Source organism: Nicotiana tomentosiformis, chromosome 4 (genome assembly GCF_000390325.3).
Source record: "Nicotiana tomentosiformis chromosome 4, ASM39032v3, whole genome shotgun sequence".
In the NCBI taxonomy this organism is placed as follows: Eukaryota; Viridiplantae; Streptophyta; class Magnoliopsida; order Solanales; family Solanaceae; genus Nicotiana; species Nicotiana tomentosiformis.
In genome coordinates, this window is record NC_090815.1 from 55,488,116 (window position 1) to 55,509,187 (window position 21,072).

General features: G+C 40.6%; 1 long non-coding RNA gene across 2 annotated transcripts; it reads left to right on the forward strand.

The window, feature by feature from the left end:
- Window positions 1-250: 250 nt before the first annotated feature.
- Window positions 251-15,655, forward strand: LOC108947873 (uncharacterized). 2 transcript variants are annotated; one of them, XR_004511056.2, is made up of 3 exons: window positions 251-415; window positions 2,150-2,322; window positions 15,351-15,655. It is a non-coding gene; the product is annotated as an uncharacterized lncRNA (long non-coding RNA). The 2 variants fall into 2 exon arrangements; XR_004511055.2 differs by having other exon boundaries at window positions 256-415; window positions 15,355-15,655.
- The last annotated feature ends 5,417 nt before the right edge of the window (window positions 15,656-21,072 follow it).

The window sequence follows — 21,072 nt, forward strand, 5'->3', positions numbered from 1 at the left end:
AATCATTGCAATTGTAATATAACTGTTGCCATAGATATTTTTTTCGCAACGGTACTATGAACCGTCCCAATAGATCTATTTATGGCAATGATTTTATAGAATAAAATTTTATTAGAACGGTTATTTATTCCCTCCTTATTCCCCCCCCCCCCTCCAAATTTCGATAAACCCGCCCAAAAACCCCTCTTCCTTTTATTTTTAACTAATTTTAATAATATAAATATTAGGTTAAAACATTTTGTTGCCCTTTCCCCCACTAACGTCAATACATCCAAAGCGAAGCCACAAAATAAGGCTCAATCAGATACCCCAAATAAGGCTCCTATTCTCTTTCATTTTGAACACAGAGGATAAAACTCCCCAACCCAGATGCTCTCCCCAAATCCCTAAATCCAACGTCAGTGATTTTTGCTATGTAAGTTTTTTTGACGCCTTTTTTTTAATCTTTTTCTACTATCCTTGATTGTGTTAATATCTGTTCTTCAATTAGAAGATCGTCTTGGTTTTTGTCGATCATTTTGGTATTATTATTACCCTTTCTCTCTATTTCTTTCTTGGTATTTGATAATGGATGCTTAGATATTATTTTTACCGTTGCTTTTATTTTGTTAAACATCTTGTCTTATTGTTTAGTTCCTTTACTTTGTTCATCTGTTTGGTGCTTGTTACTGATATTGCTGGAATGGTTAAAGTTTGGATCTTTTTTACATTATCTTTGTGGAATTTATTCTGATATGATAATAGATGCTTAGATATTTTTATCGTAGCTTTTATTTTGTTGAACTACATATCCTAGTGTCTAGTCCCATTACTCTGTTCCATATGTTTGGTGCTTGTTTTTGTTGTTGTTGATGCTGGTATGATTAAAGGTTGAATCCTTTTTTACATTTTTGTGGAATTTTGTGTTATATGATCTATATGTACCATGAAAACAACTTCTTATAGAAATGCAGCGTGCAATAGGCCCTTGTGGTCCAGCCTTTCCTCGGACCCCGCACATAGCGGGAGCTTAGTGCACCGGGCTGCCCCTTTTTATTTTTTATGATCTATATGTAAGAGTTATACTCGAATTGCTTGAAAAGCTGCATGCTTTTGACGGCTTTTTCAACAACAATTTTTGGGCTTGTTCTGCTTTGTCTTTAAAGTTTCTACCATGTTGGTTTGAAGAAATATATTGGTTTGAAGAATTATCTCTGTGCCATCTGCTTGGTGCTTGTTATTGTTATGGTTAAAGTTTGGATATTTTTACATGTCTTTTTGGAAATTGTTGTTGTATGATCTTATGTGTAAAAGTTCCACATGAATGTGCTTGCAAAGCTGCTTGCCTGCTCTCACCAAATAATTTTTGAGCTTATTCTGATTTACTACTAAAGATATTGTGTTGTTGGTTTGAAGATCTATCTATGCTTATTGGTGATGAGTATATTTACTTAAGTTGGGAAAACCATTATTGCTTCATATGCTTTCTCAAAGAAAACCTTCAGTCTTGAAACTCTTGATCTTTCTACTATTGTTTGACCTTTAAGTACTGCTTTTCTAAATGCATATCAGTTTTCTTTGAAAATGCAAACTTTGATTGACTATAGTGCATTACTGGTCCCCTACCATCTATTGATATGTTGTTTAACATAATTATCAATTATCTGTCTCTATGGATTTACTTTTCTTGCTTTTCTCAACTTTCTTCATTGTTTGCAAGTGAAATTAGAAAAAGATAATTGAGCCAATTCTTAGCATATATACTAATTTTGCCTTTTTCATAGAAATGCTACTTCAACTGGGTCCTTTCACAATTTTGCTTTCATCTTTTGGGAACTAAGACAGTTGGCTACTTATGTTATGCTGATGCTGAATAGTACTCATTTTGTTTGATTTTACCTATTATATTTAGCCCACTTTCTTTTTGCATCTCCACACCATTTAAGAAAGATTGACAATGCTACACTGAAGGGTTTAAGTTATGTAATTTACCTCTGAATATTTTTATTCAAATTATTAAAAAATCAATTACACGTGATTGTCCAATTATTTTAATCATAAGAGTTATATCCGGGGTGTGAAAATTTCAGTGAACTAAGTTTTACTATTCAATTGTACTTGCTTAAATCCTTGCATGGGTTCAGTAATGTGGCTTTCTCGGATTTGTTAGAGTTTATAAAATTACCAAGAACGTCGTTACACGAATTCAACGTCTCAACCCCGATTTGAGACTTGATCCTCACATACTAATCTTCTGTGCTCGTGCACCTGGAGAAGCTTCCTCTCCACACCAAGCTGATATTCAACCAATCAATTTTCCATCTGATGGTAGTAACAATCAAGGTCAGTCCATACCATATGTTACACGTCTTCTCTTTCCTCTTCTTCTCCTTTTTTTTGTTGCTTATTCTACCACTGCGCGCTCTCTCTCTCTCTCTCTCTCTCTCTCTCTCTCTCTCTCTCTCTCTCTCTCTCTCTCTCTCTCTCTCTGGCAATGTTTGTTTTACTAGTTTTAAAGGAGATTTATAGTGGAGAAAGAGGGGTTGTTTGTGGAGTCATTTTATGGGAGTGTAGTTGAGGCGTTGGTTTACTTGACATTATTTGACTGTAGTTGAGGCGTTGTAGCATATATGAATCTGATATGTCTTCTCCGACAATTTGGAAATAGAGGAATTGAAGAATCTTCAGGGAGGGAAAAGGAACCTAGGGAGCATAAACTATAAAAAGTTAGTTTCTGTTTCTTTTAAGGTGTAAAGTAAACTAGTATTATCTTGCATAGATAATTGGGTTAACTTGGTGAAAGATCATGGTTAATTCGTGTAGGGTTTGGAAAATTCTTTTGGCATTGTGTCAGTGCATTATTAATGAAATTATCCTGATCTAAAGAAGAAACTTAAAGCCCAAAATGAAGTAAAGATGTTTGCAGATGGGCTGACTTTCTTGTGAAAAATGGAAATTCTATCAAAATTATGTGGTTTTACTTTGATTAATAAAGTATTTCTGAAATAAAATTGAGGTATTAGTGGACTACATATTGGTTCTATTTTTCCATGTTCTTTTTTGGGAACTTAGAGTTACACACCAATAAGATGGAAGGATTTGATATTGCACCCATAAACTCAGTAGAATTTGAAAAAAAAAAACTTTATGTAAGTAGGATGTCATTTTGTATTTTTGGTTGTGCCTCAGGCACATGTCATCTTCATCATGTTACTTACATGCTTATGTAGATCAAAATCTATGCTTGTTGAAAATACATTTGGCAAAATGTGGAACAGAGTTATACTAGAGAGGACTAAGCCTTAGCGGAACTGTCTTTTTTTTTTTTTTACACTTTTGGAGGACCTACAGTATTTCAATTAGTATTAGTGACTAATGCTTTTTGTTGAGAATCATATTTTTGTCTAAAGCTCTCTATTTTCTGTATACAATCCTGTAAGCATGTTTTGCCTATCACATTAATAAAAGAATTAACTTCATTTTAAAGAAAAGCATTTTGGCAAAAGAACTTTCAGAACACACTTTAGACATATACTATCCAAATAAAAATACTAGGTTCAGTCATTTGGAAGTAAAAGAAGAAAAAATGATTGTGATTGCGTGAAGTTCGAAGGCTTAGGAGTCGGCTATTTTGCTGCATTTTTGGGTGATTTTTACAGCTGTTTTGCTGCGTTTTTTTGTTGTTACTACACTTGCATTAGGTCCGGCATTTAGAAGTTTAATCCTTTATGATAAACATTTATGCAAGAGAGTAGTTCATTGGCAAATTCAAATTGAATTGTATGATGATTACAGTCTGAGATTCGTATTAACGAAATATGTCGTTTAGTGTACTCAGTTACCTCTCCTACTTGTCATGTGTTTTGTCTTTTTTGTTGAGATTTGTCAAGACCCAAAACAACCGTCGTGATGACGCATATCGTGGAACTAGGCAAGCCAATTACTCAACTATTCCAACATAACCAAAAGCTTTGAAACAAAATACGGAAGCAGTTAATATTTAAGGAAAATCTTTAAAACATAAATAAATACGCAACCCAATACAATCTCTCCCTAAACCGGGATGTTACCGAGTACATGAGTTTCTACAATGGAAGATAGTCAAATACAGTGTCTAAAGAGTAAAAAAAACTGAAATACAAGTAAAGATAATGAAGGAGGGTCAAGGTCTGTGAAAGTCATGCAGCTACCTCGATAGTCTCTCGAGATCATGACTCCACAATGAGCAACCGCCGTGACTGGAAGCACCTGGATATCCACACGAGGTGCAGGGTGTAGCGTGAGTACAACCATTGTCACGATAGAAAATGCTGAAGCTGCAATGGTCCTACCTTAAAGGACTCCGAAGATCACAGTACAATTGAAACCTACGGTGATAGTTCAGACTTACCAGTAACAGCCTACTGCTGCTACCATGGATGAAAAGGATCGGGAATACAAAGCAGTCCCGTGGACATATCAACAAAAAGGGAAAGCCAATATGACGGATTCCGCAGCGGCTCACGGCATGACTAGGCCAGGGAGGTGTTACGCTCCTGAGGATATAAACCGAGGGAATCTAGGAAGGGTACGGATTCAGAGAAGAAATATAACAGATCTGAAGGCCGTAGAATTTTGGAAGATGTCAACCAAAGAATACTCCGTTAGGAGCAACTGAAGAAAACCCCGCACAAATATCAATCATGGATTTACTGATGAGTTCTGACAGTCATAAAGATGCCCTGATGAAAGTGTGAAGTGGGGTGAGCGTACTGAGCAATAACATAAGTGAGGCACTGGTAACAACAATTGGGAAAATGGTCGAAGCAAATATGATCACTTTCCGAAGAGATGAGCTTCCTATCTAAGGCGTGGGTCAGAACAAAACTCTACACATCACTGTCAAATGTGGAGATAAGGTGGTGTCCCCAGTACTGATTGATGGAGGATCAGGATTCAATATCTGCCCGCTCTCTACTCTGTGAGAGTTGCGTATCCATCTAAGAGAAGTCAAGGAAAGTCATGCGAGGTTAAGGGCTTTTGACGGGTCGCAAAAGGATGTCATTGGAGAAATTTATTTGGCACTGCAGAGTGGACCAATTGAGTTTTCCATACTATTCCAAGTGATGTATATTTCATCTTCATATAACTTATTACTAGGAAGACCTTGGATACACATGGAGGGGGCAGTACTATCTACCCTACACCAATGTATGAAGTTCGAATGGGGGTGTCAACAGATCGTAGTCCACGACGAATGGAGCTAATCAGCTTATCTGGAACACACAGTCCCGTTCATAGAAGGATTAGACGGGGTCGCTTTCCATGCAGTAGAGTTCATGCAGACCACCGAAATAGAAGAGACTAAGCAAAACCTAAGAATGCAGTCATCGTATAGATCAAAGATGGCCATGAGGAAAATGATGAAATACAGATACAGTCCAAGAACCGAGCTGGAAGCCCAATCAGACAGGATAATAGAGCTGATTGAGCCATATGGGCAGAAAGGAAGAGTCGGCCTACGGTATCAGCCATCGACTGAGAAGGCATGTATCGGTAGCTTCGGGAAAAAGGAGATTTTATGCCAGAGCGTTTATCGGGTACGTGTTAGAGCTCAGTGCCAGATGACGACATCGTCGATGGAATGGAAAGGCTGTTCGTGACCATACTTGAGGAATGTTGTGAAGGAATTTATATTATGTCACCGACCATTCGGGAATCTGAACTAGGAGAGGACTTGCAGAATTCGACTGTTAGCCCGTCATTGGTTCGCCAAGAGTCTTGGTAGTGTGGAATTATAAATGTTTTGAAAAGAGCGCACGGTCAATTGAGGCTCGGACCGTGTCTGTAGTTTTTTGTTATTTGCCTCTTTGAACGCTCAGACGTTGCTCTTTTGATGAAAGAAAAGAATTGCTTTCTTAAAATTATTGCAAATTTATTTATTGCTTCATTTATACTTTGTTTTTCTTTTCAGTAATCAAAACGATAAAAACCTGCATTCGCGATTATGACATATAACGAAACCCTCGAGCAAAGCGATCCAAATTACGAGGAGTACGATGAGAGTATGATGCCAGATAATCTCCCAAGAGAGATCGAACAACTGGAAAGCCAGAGAAAGCCTAAGCTTGAAGAGACAGAAGTGGTCAACCTCGGAAGCGAAGAAGATATAAAAGAAACCCGAAACAACATCCATCTAGAAGTAGAGCAGAATGAAGAATTGGTTAAGCTCCTCCGAAGTACATTGATATATTCACATGGTCGTATGATGACATACCTGGGTTAAGTACTGATATTGTTCGCACCGATTGCCTATCGATCATGCTAGACCACCAGTCAAACAAAAACCCATAAAATTCAAACTAGACTTGAGTTTAAGGATAAAGGAAGAAGTAACCAAGCAAATAGAGGTGAATGTAGTGAGGGCAATAAATTATCCCACATGGTTGGCGAATATCGTCCCAGTGCCCAAGAAGGATGGAATGATCAAGATATGTGTAGATTATCGAGATTTCAACAAAGCCAGCCTAAAAGACAATTTCTTTTTACCTAATATACATATCCTCATCGACAAATACGTGAAGCATGAACTGCATTCGCTCGTGGATTGTTTCTCTGGGTACCACCAGATCCGGATGCACGAAAAAGATGCAGAAAAGACAGATTTTACTACACCTAGGGGAGTCTACTGCTATAGATTCATGCCCTTCGGTCTCAAAAATACTGGCGCTACTTACATGAAGGCCATGACAACCCTCTTTCACGACATGATTCACAAAGAGATCGAGGAATATGTGGATGACATCATCATCAAGTCTCGGAAGAGTTCAAAACATTTTGATGATATTAGGAAGTTTTTCGAACGTTTGTGGAGGTATAGTTTGAAGTTGAATCCTGCAAAATGCGCATTCGGAGTCCCTGTTGGAAAATTGCTAGGTTTCATCATTAGCAAAAAAGGGATAGAGTTAGATCCCTCAAAGATCAAAGCTATTCAAGAGTTGCCACCGCCCAAAAGTAAGAAGGATGTGATGAGTTTCATGGGTAGATTGAATTACATCAGCCGTTTCATAGCCGAGTCTACAGTAATTTGTGAACTTATCATTAAGCTGTTGAAGAAACATGCTGCCACAAAATAGACAGAAGAGTGTCAGAAAGCCATCAACGGAATTGAGTATTTGTCAAATCCGCTAGTGTTGGTTCCTCCCGGGCCTAGGAAGCCACTGTTGCTGTGCCTGCCGGTCTTGGATAATATTTTGGATGTGTTGGGACAACATGACGAAAGCGGAAGACAGAGTAGGCCATCTACAACTTAAGCAAGAAATTCACACCGTGTAAGGCCAAATACACTTTGATTGAGCGCACTTACTGTGCTTTGACTTGGATCGCCCAGAAACTGAGGCATTACATGTTAGCATACACCACGCATTTGATATCCTGACTCGACCCGCTCAAGTATATCTTTCAGAAGCCAATGCCTATAGGAAAACTAGCTAAATGGAAAATTCTTCTCAGCGAATTTGACATTGTGCACATAACACAGAAGGCCATCAAAGGAAAAGCTTTAGCCAACCACCTTGTAGAGAATCCAGTGGACAAGGATTATGAGTTGCGCACTGTGTACTTTCTCGACGAGGAAGTATTGTTTGCCGGAGAAGATATTGCAGAGTCATACCTTGGATGGAGAATGTTCTTCGACGGAGCGGCAAACTTCAAAGGAGTGGGAATTAGGGATGTCCTAATTTCGGAATCAGGACAAAACTATCCAGCATCAGCAAAGATAAGGTTCCCTTGCACCAATAATATGGTCGAATACGAAGAGTGCATCATTGGGATCAAGATGGCAGTTGACATGAACATCAAAGAGCTTTTGGTCATAGGGGATTATGATCTATTAATACATCAAGTCCAAGGGGAGTGTTCTACCAAGAAAGTTAAGATCCTTCCATACCTGCACTGTGTAAAAGAGTTATGCATGAAGTTCACAAAGCTCGAGTTTAAGCACGTTCCCAAGATCCATAAAGAGTTTGTCGATACTCTTGCAACCCTATCATCCATGATTTAGCATCTAGATAAGAATTACATCGACCCTATTGAGGTAAAAACCAGAGATCAACATGCATACTACTTTCATATAGACGAAGAGCCAGAATGTTGACCGTGGTACCACGAAATGAAAAGGTTCCTCGAAACATTAGAGTACCCAGAGAGTGCTACAGATAGTCAAAAGTGAGCGCTCAGAAGGCTGGCAAATCACTTTTTCCTCGACGAGGAAGCCCTGCATAAAATGACCCCAAACTTTGGTCTGTTGAGATGTGTAGATGCCGCTGAAGCAACCAAATTGTTAGAAGAAATACATATGGGAACATGCAGACCCCACATGAACGGCTTCACCTTAGCCAAGGGGATTTCACGGGGATTTCATCTGGGTTCCGCCTAATGAGTTCAATGTAATGGGTTCGCGTTGGCCGCTCGCCGCTGTGATTGGACCTATAGAGCCCGCCGCATAAAATGGGCACCGTTTCATCTTAGTAGTCACTGACTGCTTCACCAAATGAGTCGAAGCATCTACCTACAACACAGTCATAAAGAAAGTGGTGGCAGATGTTGTTCGTAACAACATCGTCTGCCGATTTGGGATACCTGAGTCAATCATCACTGACAATGCAGATAATGTCAACAGTGATCTCATGAGAGAAATTTGTGAGAAGTTCAGAATTGTCCAGCGCAACTCTACAGCCTACAGCTACAAATGAATGGAGCAGTTGAACCAGCCAACAAAAACATCAAAAGGAGTCTGCGGAAGATAGTGGACAATAATAGGCAATGGCACGAGAAGTTATCCTTCTCCTTACTAGGTTATCGAACCACCACGAGGATATCCACTGGGGAAATGCCATACCTATTGGTATATAGAACCGAAGTAGAGCGTTCGCAAGGCTGTTAGAAAAGTATGGAGTTCGCCATAAGGTTGCCACACCTTACCACCCGCAAATGAACGGGCAAGTGGAAGTGTCCAATAGGGAAATCAAAAGTGTCCTGACCAAGACAGTGAATGCGACTCGGACTGATTGGGCAAGGAAGTTGGATGATGCGTTATGGGCTTACCGCACAACATTTAAAACTCTAATTGGTATGTCTCTGTATAAGTTGGTGTTTGGAAAAGCATGCCATCTTTCGGTGGAGCTTGAGCATAAAGCCTTATGGGCACTGCGGCAGTTGAATTTGGATATGGAAACCGCGGGCACAAGTAGACCTACAGAATTACATGAACTCGAGGAGTTCCCATTCCAGGCATTCTAGTGTCACGCCCCGACCTCGGTCGAGCAAGACTGTACAATACCTTCTACCCAAACTTACTCATAAATAAAGAGAAGATCTATTTCATTAATTAGACAGTGAGGAGACTCATGTGAACAACAACACCAATTCATTATCAGCAGTTTCATCAGCTATAAGTTATAAAATACATACACTTTCATAGTTTTGTGCGGAACGTGTGATGCAGTTACCAAAATTACTAGTTTATCTTTCTCAACACCGACATACCACCCACACAATATCTACGGAGCCTCTAATAGATACAAAAGAGTATGATGATAGTGCCGACAATAAGGCCCCGGATATACCTCAAAACATAATACATAAGGACAAAATTTATACGATCCCGAATGAGGTGGGGCTCACCAAGTCAGCTGGGGAGAGGGTGTACCGCTATCAACGATCAAAGCCGCCTGCTGTGGAACCACCTGCATCCGTTTAAGACGCAGCGCCCCCGGCAAAAGGGACGTTAGTACATGTGGAATAGTACTAGTATAAATGAGTAAGCACCCTCTCAATAGAACGAATGATGAAACAAGAATGAACAATCATAAAATCAATGGGAAGTCTCAAACAATACCCAAAACATCAAGTTAGGAATTAGACAAGGTTTCAAGTGATTTCCATATTTTAAGTTGGGAGACCTTTAGTATCGATATTCCATCGTTTACAATTTCCAACATAGTCACCACCATGTCTGCGGCATGGCGTCCGATCACAACCCGATTGGCTAGGCCGTCTCATACGAGACATCAACCACAATCACAATTTCAATTTCAATTTCCAACACAATCACCACCATGTGTGCGGCATAGCGTCCGATCACGACCCGATCGGCTAGGCCGCTGCATCCGAGACATTGTCCTCTTCTATCAATCATCCCATTTCATACCTCTTTCACATCTTTTTATTTCATTGGCACTAGTGGTCACAATTGTAATATCCCCCTTTTGTGTGGCGTGTTGGCCATATTTCATATTTTATATTTTGTGCTTACCTTTTCACTTTCAACCATCATCATTGATTTTCAACAAGGCGTTTACGTTCAAGTCACTAAGCATACAAGTTAGCAAACAAGAGTCTTAAGTGCATTGAGATTTCTTACACAATTGGCATTCGCTATAATTTGAAACGCAACATGAGGCCATAACATTTAGCTAAGCAACCAATATTTTGAACACATTACCAAATAGTAGTACAACTTAACAAGAGCATTGGGAATACATATTGAACACAAAAGTCTTTTGACACAAAGTTTATTCGGAAAAATCGATTCATAATGAGTAACTTGGGAATTACAATGACATTGTGCGGTTCAATTCTATGGGAAGAGTTTAGCCAACATACCTCACTTGATCTTCCTTAAATACTAAAATGTTCCGAAAATTATAGCAACTTCGATCTATTTCAGAATTATAACAAATTGAACCAAAAATTAGGAAGATGATCATGGTTCCAGCTCATTTGAGCGTTTTATCAAACACTAGGTGTGCATTAAGATTTCAAGGCCCTACAATGGTGGATTCCATCATCCACCCGTTATCTACCATTTTTAGCCCAATAATCGTCCTACACCCTTAGATAACACATGCATGCAAGAGGGACAACTACCATACCCAAGAATTTCCTTACTAATTACCTATTTTTAGTTAAATTTCGAAATTGAGGGTTAGGGTATAGAATCTTACCTCTAGGATGAAGACCTAGTATTTTTTCCTTGTTAATCTTCCAAGATTTGAGTAAGAATTGAAGAACAATTAGTTGAGGAACTCTCTCCCTCTCTAGAGCACTTTCTCACTCTCAAAATGTCAGGTTCTTATTTAAGAAACGGTCCATGGAGTCTATATAACGAAATGGGGTCGGGTTATAAAAACCAAAAAAATGAAGCTCTGAAACACAATCTGCGGTCGCATAATAATTTTGCGGTCCGCGAAATGGACCGCGAAATGGCCCTCTGGAACTGGGCACCGCTGCCTGGGTATGCGGCTGTTCTGCGGTCCGCATATCGATTATGCGGTGCAAAGCGGACCGCAGAATCTCCTCCCAGAATTCCTCATGTCGATCCTGCGATGCAATCTGTGGACCGCATAATGGCCCACAAATTTTGCTTCAGTTTCAACTTCACTCTGTGGCCATTCTGCGACCGCATAGTGGGCCGCAGAAATGTTTTTTTCTGCCAACATTTTCCTTTAACTCCCTAGCGCACTGTTCAACCCAAAAAGTCCGTACCGCGGCGAGCAAGCTCGTTGCGAAGAACTTCTACCATCACCAAACATATTAGCCTACCTCGTTACCACGGAACCTCGGGTTTTAGGTGAAATTTTATAGGGACTTATATCCTCCCCCACTTAAGATCATTCATCCTCGAATGAGGGTCTAAATCCGTCATTAGTACTCAACATGACCCAGCTGTTACTTCACACACACTAGTAGTCCCAATTTTTGACTAACTCCCCAAATTCCCAAAATGTTCGGCAGAGTTTCCCTTGTAACTGGCCTATCCACCTGTCAGAGAATCCCAGAAACCAATCCTAACAACATGTACATAATCCAACGATGCAACATATTATGAAACAACACCAACCGTGGCCTCATAAGCAATATATTCCCAGAAAGGAAATATCCTGCCTGTACAAGTGATACCTAGTTCATAGGAATTAATTTCATGGAAACTATTACATAGCTATTCAAATAAATGAGGGTACTTCTTTTTCATTTCTTCCTCGGCCTTCCAGGTGGCCTCTTTAACCTGTTGGTTTCGCCATAACACTTTCACGGAGGCAATTTCTTTATTTCTTAGATTTCGGACTTGCCTATCAAGAATGGCAACTGAAATTTCTTCATAGGTCAGTTCTTCATATACCTCAATAGTCTCTACTAGCACAATAACCGACGGATCTCCAACCACCTTCTTTAACATAAACACATTGAATACCGGGTGCACTAATGACATCTCAGGTGGTAGCTCAAGCTTGTACGCCACTTGACCAATCCTTTGAATGTTTATGTACGGTCCGACATACCCCGGACTCAATTTCCCTTTCTTACCAAACCGCATTATACCCTTCATGGGGGAAACCTTCAAGAATACCCAATCATCTTCTTTGAACTCCAAATATCTGCGACGAACGTCCTTATAGGACTTTTGACGACTCTGAGCTTTTTTCAACCGATCCTTAATGACCTTAACCTTCTCCATAGCCTGGTGCATGAGGTCTGGTCCTATCGATTCTGCTTCCCCAATATCGAACCACCCAATAGGAGATCTACATCTCCTACCATATAAAGCCTCGAATGGTGCCATCTGAATACTAGCATGGTAACTGTTGTTGTAGGCAAATTCTATGAGTGGCAAATGATCGTCCCCGCTGCCCTTGAAGTCAAGAACACAAGCGCGCAACATATCCTCAAGCGTCTGAATAGTCCGCTCTGCCTGCCCGTCAGTCTACGGGTGAAAGGTTGTACTAAGATTCACCTGAGTACCCAAACCTTGCTGAAATTTCTTTCAAAAATTAGCCGTGAACTGTGCCCCTCGATCCGAAATGATAGAAACTAGAGTGCCATGCAACCTGACTATTTCCTTGATATACAACTGAGCATATTGTTCCGCTGTGTCGGTAGATTTAACTGGCAAGAAGTGTGTTGACTTCATGAGTCGATCCACAATTACCCAAATCGAGTCGAATTTGCGAGGAGTGCGAGGTAGTCCTACCACAAAGTCCATGTTAATCATTTCCCACTTCCACATTGGAATTTCAATGCTCTACGCCAACCCACCGGGCCTTTGGTGTTCGGCCTTCACTTGCTTACAATTGGGACATCTTTCCACAAAGTCCGCTATGTTCATCTTCATATCGTTTCACAAATAGACTTCTCTAAGATCATGATACATCTTTGTAGAGCCAGGTGCACGGAATACCTAGAAGTTTGAGCCTCAGTCATGATTCTTTAACGGAGATCATCAACATTTGGAACACATAGTCGCCTTTGGAACCTTAGTGTACCATCATCCATGCCAAGAGAAAAGGCCATGGTCTTATGTTTTTGAACCCCCGCCTTCAATTGTACCAACAATAGATCGTTGAATTGCTTCTCTTTGACTTCCACCACAAGCGACGATTCAGCCCTATTTTGCACACTCACCCCTCCTTCACTAGAGTCCGCAAGGCGAACTTCTAAACTAGCCAACCGATGAACCTCCTTAGCCAACGGCCTTTGATATGCCTCCAAGTAAGCAAAACTGCCCATAGATTTTCGGCTAAGAGTATCCGCCACAACATTGACCATCCCCGGGTGATACAGGATGTCGATGTCATAATCCTTGAGTAACTCAAGCCATCTTCTTGTTACACCCCATATTTTCGTATGTGGAAGTTCGCCATAAATAAATTGATGAAAGCTCGAAAATGAGATGTTACATCCCGCATTTTTTTTTGTACATTAAAGTTTTGTCGTAAGTTAATCGATGTAAGCTCGAGAATGAGATTATTTTGAGATTATAAGTATTATGTTATTTCAAACAAGGGATAAGTAAATTCATGAAGGCGAGAGGGTAAGCGAATCGAAGAAAATGAATTTCGTCGAAGTTTGACATTTTGGGATATAATACGGCCCGAGCTAAAATACCCGATATTTATGGACTAGTGCCATACAAGGTACCACATGACCATGATAGTAAGATATATAAAGTATGACAAAAGTGAGTAGTATTTTAAGTAATTTGAGATAATTCTTAATTATGTGGATATTTGGTTAATTGCGGATTTTTGATGGAAGATTAACCATGTAATTAAGGAAATGGGTGGATAAACTTTGGATAAGCTTAAATCCACCCCAACGTGGCAGCAACCCATGTCTAAAGTAATGACTATTGAATTACAAAACAAGGTGTCATATTTAGAGGAAATTGTTGGCCAAGTAAGCCTTATAAAGTGGGTCCTACATCCATTATAATAAAAGACATCTCTAACAAAGAGAGATACATCTCTAACAAAGAGAGATGATATGAAATGTGAGATTTCCATAAGAAATTTTCAGCAAGGTTCATTCCCCATTTCAAAAATGAAAGTATACTATGCACTTAGCCCTAAAAAACATGGAAAGAATGACTATGTTAGTCATCTTTACAATTGTATTCAATTGATATCAAAAATCCATTTTTGGAGGAGATTTTGGAGTTCATATGGTACTTTATGTTAAAATAGCAACGACAGTTCTTAAAATTGTGAAGAAATTCATACGAAATTATACTGCGTAATAGTGACGGGATTTTGCGATTCTAAAGGAGTACGGTGCAACCTTTTCCAAGAATATCATATGAATTTTTTCCTACTCCATGTATGTTAAGGCTATCCCTTATTTCTTTTGGCATGATCCATATGACACAAACGAAACGAGAAAATGCACAATTTTCATATACGACTCTATTCATAGAAATATTAGAGATGCTTATGTTCTTGATTCCCCACGTGTCATATTATTTTATCATCTGTTCATGGGTCTCAAAAATACGTAAGTTGGTAAAGTTTATTTCATGATATTAATCAGAGATATAATGGTCTTATGATGTACTGAGAGATCTTATTAACATATTTCTTATGCATTTCATGCATTTATACATGTACATTGACCCATGACCAGATGGCGTTATATACGCATATATATATATATATATATATGTATATGGGATATGGAAAAATATAATGGGAAAGGTTATGGCGTTATATACGCACCACCACCTGATCAGTTGTTATACGTTGATGATGTTGCCCATAGTGGTCGAGATGATATGATGGGATGCCCTCAGAGGCCTGATGATGTTATGAAACATGTACCTATGCACGACATGACATTCATACGCATATGCATGACGCTATAACTATTTTATGATTTACAGTGTTATCCAGACTTACAGGTTGAGTCATTTACTCTATATTTCTTCCATGTCTATTTTGTACTTATTTATGTGCCTTACATACTCGGTACATCATTTGTGCTGACGTCCCTTTTGTCTGGGGACATAACGTTTCATTTGCTATCAAATACACCACCACTTGACACATTTCATTTCATAGACAGGTCGAGAGTCCTCCAAATAGGCTATCAGCTCAGCGGAAGGTTTTGGTGCGCTCCATTTGCTCCGGAGTTGCTTATGTGGTCAATATGATTAGGACATGTACTGATTAGTATGTCGGGGCCGTGTCCCGACCTTTATGACATTTATGTACTCTTAGAGGTTTGTAGACATATGTCGAATACGTGAAAGATTGTACGGCCTTGTCGGCCTATGTTTTGAGTTTATAAATGATCATGTTGGCCTATTAGGCCCGTATGTCACATGTATATGATGATGTAATAAGAAAGATACGTTACGTTGGTACTCGGTTGAGTAAGGTACCGGGTGCCCGTCGCGGCCCATCGGTTTGAGTCGTGACACTTCTCTGCCTCAAATTCAATTCATTCTGTTTGAAAATATATTGAAGGCTCTTATGGTCCGTGAATACATCCACATGGACCCCATACAAATAATGACGCCAAATCTTCAATGCAAAGACCACCGCTGCAAGCTCTAAGTCTATGTGTTGGATAGTTCTTTTCATGATTTTTGAGTTGCCTAGAAGCATACGCTATCACCTTTCCATGTTGCATTAATACACACCCAAGTCCGATCCTTGAAGCATCGCACTATACCAAAAACCCATCCGTACCATGTAGTTAATCTTGATTTCAACTCTTGGAATCTCCTTTCACAAGCAACTGATCATTGGAATTTAACCGCCTTCTACGTCAATTTAGTCAACGGAGAGGCAAGAGTGGAGAACCCCTCCACAAATTTCATGTAATATCCAGCTAAGCCCAAGAAACTGCGAATCTTTGTTGGAGTAGTAGGTCTAGGCCAATTCTTCACGACTGAATTTTCTGGGGGTCAACCTCAATTCCTTATCTAGAGACAACATGACTCAAGAATGTAACAGATTCGAGCCAAAATTCACATTTCGAAAACTTAGCATATAATTGGTATTGATACAGAGACTACAAAACTGCCCTGAGATGATCGGCATGATCCTCCCGACTCCGCGAATAAACAAGAATATCGTCAATAAACATAATCACAAAGGAGTCGAGGAAAGGTTTGAAGACCCGATTCATAATATCCATGAAAGCTGCGGGGGCATTTGTTAGCCCGAAAGACATTACAAGAAATTCAAAGTGCCCATACCGTGTCCTAAAAGCTATTTTCGGAATATCATGCTCCTTGATCTTCAACTGGTGATACCCGGATCTTAAATCGATCTTGTAGAAGTACTTAGCACCCTGCAATGTGTCAAACAAGTCATCTATCATTGGTGTGGGTACTTATTTTATATTGTAACCTTATTGAGCTGCCGATAGTCAATACAAATTCTTAGCGACCCATCCTTCTTTCTTACAAATAGAACTGGTGCGCCCCAAGGCGACACACTCGGCCGGATGAAACCCTTCTCTGACAAATCTTTCAATTGTTCTATTAGGTCTTTCAATTCTGCCGGTGCCATTCTGTAGGGTGGAATAGATATAGGCTGCGTGCCTGGCATCACATCAATACCAAAATCAATCTCCCTATTTGCCGGGATCCCAGGGAGCTCAAGTGTAGGTGCCTCAGCATCGGTGTCCGTAACCCCGACCAAATGGTAGATACACCCCTTGTAAATCATCTTTGTGGCCTTAAGGTAAGAAATAAACCTACCCTTTGGAACCACATTATCCCCCTTCCATTCAATTACTGACTCGGTTGGAAATTCACACCTAACGGTTCTGGTGCGACAGTCAAGCTTAGCGAAACATGAATAAAGCTAATCCATCCCCATTATTACATCAAAATTGACCATCCCCAATTCAATGAGATCGGCCATGGTTTCTCGACCACGCACCGTGATAACACAACCCCTATACACCCGCGCGACCACAATAGACTCACCAACCAGAGTAGATACAGAGAACGACTCATGGAGCAGTTCCGGTTCTATCCCAAATTCCATAGCAACATAGGGAGTAACATAGGACAAAGTGAAACCGGGATCAATAAGAGCATACACATCATGAGATTGGACAGTCAATATACCTGTGACAACATCTGGAGAAGCCTCTGCACTCTGGCGACCGCTCATAGCATAGAAACAGTTGGGTCCTCTCGAACTCTGCGTACCACCCCTAGCTGCACCAGACCTTGCGGGTGCTGGAGTGCCTGGGGCTGGAGGAGGTGCTGAGGACGTAGTAGCTACAGAACTGGCTGGCTGTGCTGTACCCCTTCCCACACCCTGGCGGGGCGAACGACAATCCCTTTGAATGTGACCCCTCAATCAACACCCCTAGCATATGTGTAGGTCAATGTAATAGATTTCCAAGTGCATCTTCCCACACCTAGGGCATGGGGGCCTCCGCTGCTGCTGGAAACTCCCACCAGACCGACCCTGCTGGTAGGATCCCCTGTTGCCCTGACCGGGCCTAAAACGACTCCACTGCTGCTGACTAGGCCCCGATGGCGGTGCACTGACTGAAGAATAAGAAAAAGACTGGGATGGCACTGATGACCCTCCCCTGAATGTTTACCTGCCACCACCACCAAAAGAACCATCTAAGTTTCCCGCAGACCGGGCCTTACTGCTACCCTCACGCTCCTTTATGTTCTTCAACTTACGATTCTCTGTAGCTTCAGAAAATGCCACCATCTTCCCATAGTTCATATCAGAATTCAAGGCAGCTGTGGCGGCCTCATTGATAACCAATGGGCTAAGGCCCTGCACAAACCGGCGCACTCTAGCCTCCATAGTGGGCATCATGTGAATAGCATACTTGGACAAGCGCGTGAACTCCATATGGTACTCCCACACTCTTGCTACCTTGTTTTAGGTTCTCAAGCTCAGCAGAACGGGCTTCCTTAGTCTGGGGAAGCAAGATATGATCCATGAAAGCGTCGGCAGACTCACTCCACCTTGCCTGAAGGCTCCCCTCCTCACGGGAGAGTTCTCCCACATCTCAAACCATGAATAGGCCACACCCTTTAGGTGGTAGGAGGCCAAATCCACTCCCTCTGTCTCAGTAGCATACATATCTCTGTGGGTCTTGTGCATCTCATCGATGAAATCCTGGGGGTCCTCCTCGGGATCAGTACCAGTGAACACTGGATGATCTAACTGAAGAAACCTATTCACCGTAGAACAAGTAGAGTCCCCTTGCTGACTAGAAGAAGTGGGTGCGACATTCGACCTCTAGGCCTAGGAAGTCACTATTTGAGCCATCATCTGTATGGCACCCATAAGATCCCCATCAGAAACATCGGGACCGGAAGCTGGGGCTGGAGGTGGAACCGGAATATTAGTTGGAGGATTCATTGAACCCTCATCAGGTGTAGGAACTAGTGCAGCCTGAGCAGGAATAGTAGAACCCTTATCAGGTGTAGGAACTAGTGCAGTGGTGTAGTAATTGGGGGAATATTCTCACCCCTCGGGTGTTCACCCGCATCATCAATGATAGAATCAACCGCCATTCCTGGGGTAACATCGGCTCCTTGGCCAGTTCTTGCCTTCTTCCTAGGCGCCATTTACTGAAAGTTAGAGTAATACACGAGTTAAAGGAGGAACAATCGAATATTCAGCTTTATCGTACGATCAAGAACATCAAAGAAGGGTATTATTCCTAAATGTCCAAGTAGCCTCCTAATTATAGATGTGGTCGACAATACACCGATAAGAAGGACTCTACTAGACACGGCTCTGAGACATCCTAAGACACTTTAAAACCTTAGGCTCTGATACCAAGTTTGTCACGCTTCGACCTCGGGGAGCGCGACCGGCGCTCAATAGAGATAACCCGGACGAGCAAGCCTATACAATACCTTCTACCCAAACTCACTCATGAATAAAGAGAATATCTATTTCATTAATTAGATAGTGAGGAGATTCATGTCAACAACAACACCAATTCATTATCAGCAGTTTCATCAGCTATAAGTTTCAGAATACATACACTTTCATAGTTTGGTGCGGAACGTGTGATGCAGTTACCAAAATTACTAGTTTGACATTCCCAACACTTACATACCACCCACACAATATCTACGAAGCCTCTAAAAGATACAAAAGAGTACGATGATAGTGCCAGCAACAAGGCCCCGGCTATACCTCAAAACATAATACATAAGGACAAAAGATATACGACCTCGAATGAGGTGGGGCTGACCAAGTCATCTGGGGAGAAGTTGTACCGCCTGCTGTGGAACCACCTGCTGTGGAACCACCTGCATCCATTTAAGATGCAGCGCCCCCGGCAAAAGGGACGTTAGTACCTGTGGAATAGTACTAGTTTGAATGACTAAGCACTCTCTCAATAGAACGAATGATGAAACAAGAATGAACAATCATAAAATCAATAGGATACTCAAACAATACCCAAAACATCAAGTTAGGAATAAGACAAGGTTTCAAGTGATTTCCATATTTTAAGTTGGGAGACCTTTAGTATCGATATTCCATCGTTTACAATTTCCAACACAGTCACCACTATGTCTGCGGCATGGCGTCCGATCACAACCCGATTGGCTAGGCCGTCTCATATGAGACATCAACCACAATCACAATTTCAATTTCAATTTCCAACACAATCACCACCATGTGTGCGGTATGACGTCTGATCACGACCCGATCGGCTAGGCCGCTGCATCCGAGACATTGTCCTCTTCTATCAATCATCCCATTTCATACCTCTTTCACATCTTTTTATTTCATTGGCACTAGTGGTCACAATTGTAATATCCCCTTTTTGTGTGGCGTGTTGGCCATATTTCATATTTTATATTTCGTGCTCACCTTTTCACTTTCAACCATCATCATTGATTTTCAACAACAAGGCATTTACGTTCAAGACACTAAGCATACATGTGAGCAAAAAAGAGTCTTAAGTACATTGAGATTTCTTACACAATTGGCATTAGCTATCATTTGAAACGCAACTTGAGGCCATAGCATTTAACTAAGCAACCAATACTTTGAACACATTAACAAATAGTAGTATAACTTAACAAGAGCATTGGGAATACATATTGAACACAAAAGTCTTTTGACACAAAGTTTATTCGGATTAATCGATTCATAATGCGTAACTTGGGACTTACAATGACATTGTGGGGTTAAATTCTAAGGGAAGGGTATAACCAACATACCTCACTTGAGCTTCCTTAAACTCTAAAATGTTTCGGAAATTTTAGCAACTTCGATCTATTTCAGAAATATAACAAATTGAACTAAAAATTAGGAAAATGATCATGTTTTCAACTCATTTGTGCGTTTTATCAAACACTAGGTGTGTATTAAGGTTTCAAGGCCCTACTATGGTGGATTCCATCATCCACCGGTTATCTACCATTTTTATCCCAATAATCTTCCTACACCCATAGATAACACATGCATGAAAGAGGGACAACTCCCATACCCAATAATTGCCTTACTAATTACCTATTTTTTGTTAATTTTCGAAATTGAGCGTTAGGGTGTAGAAACTTACCTCTAGGATGAAGACCAAGTGTGTTTTCCTTGTTAATCTTCCATGATTTGAGTAAGAATTGAAGAATAATTGGTTGAGAAACTTTCTCCCTCTCTAGAGCACTTTTTCACTCTCAAAATGTCAGGTTCTTACTTAAGAAACGGTCCATAGAGTCTATATAACGAAATGAGGTCGGGTTATAAAAATCAAAAAAATAAAGCACCGAAACACAATCTGTGGTCGCATATCGGGTTATAAAAACCAAAAAAATGAAGCTCT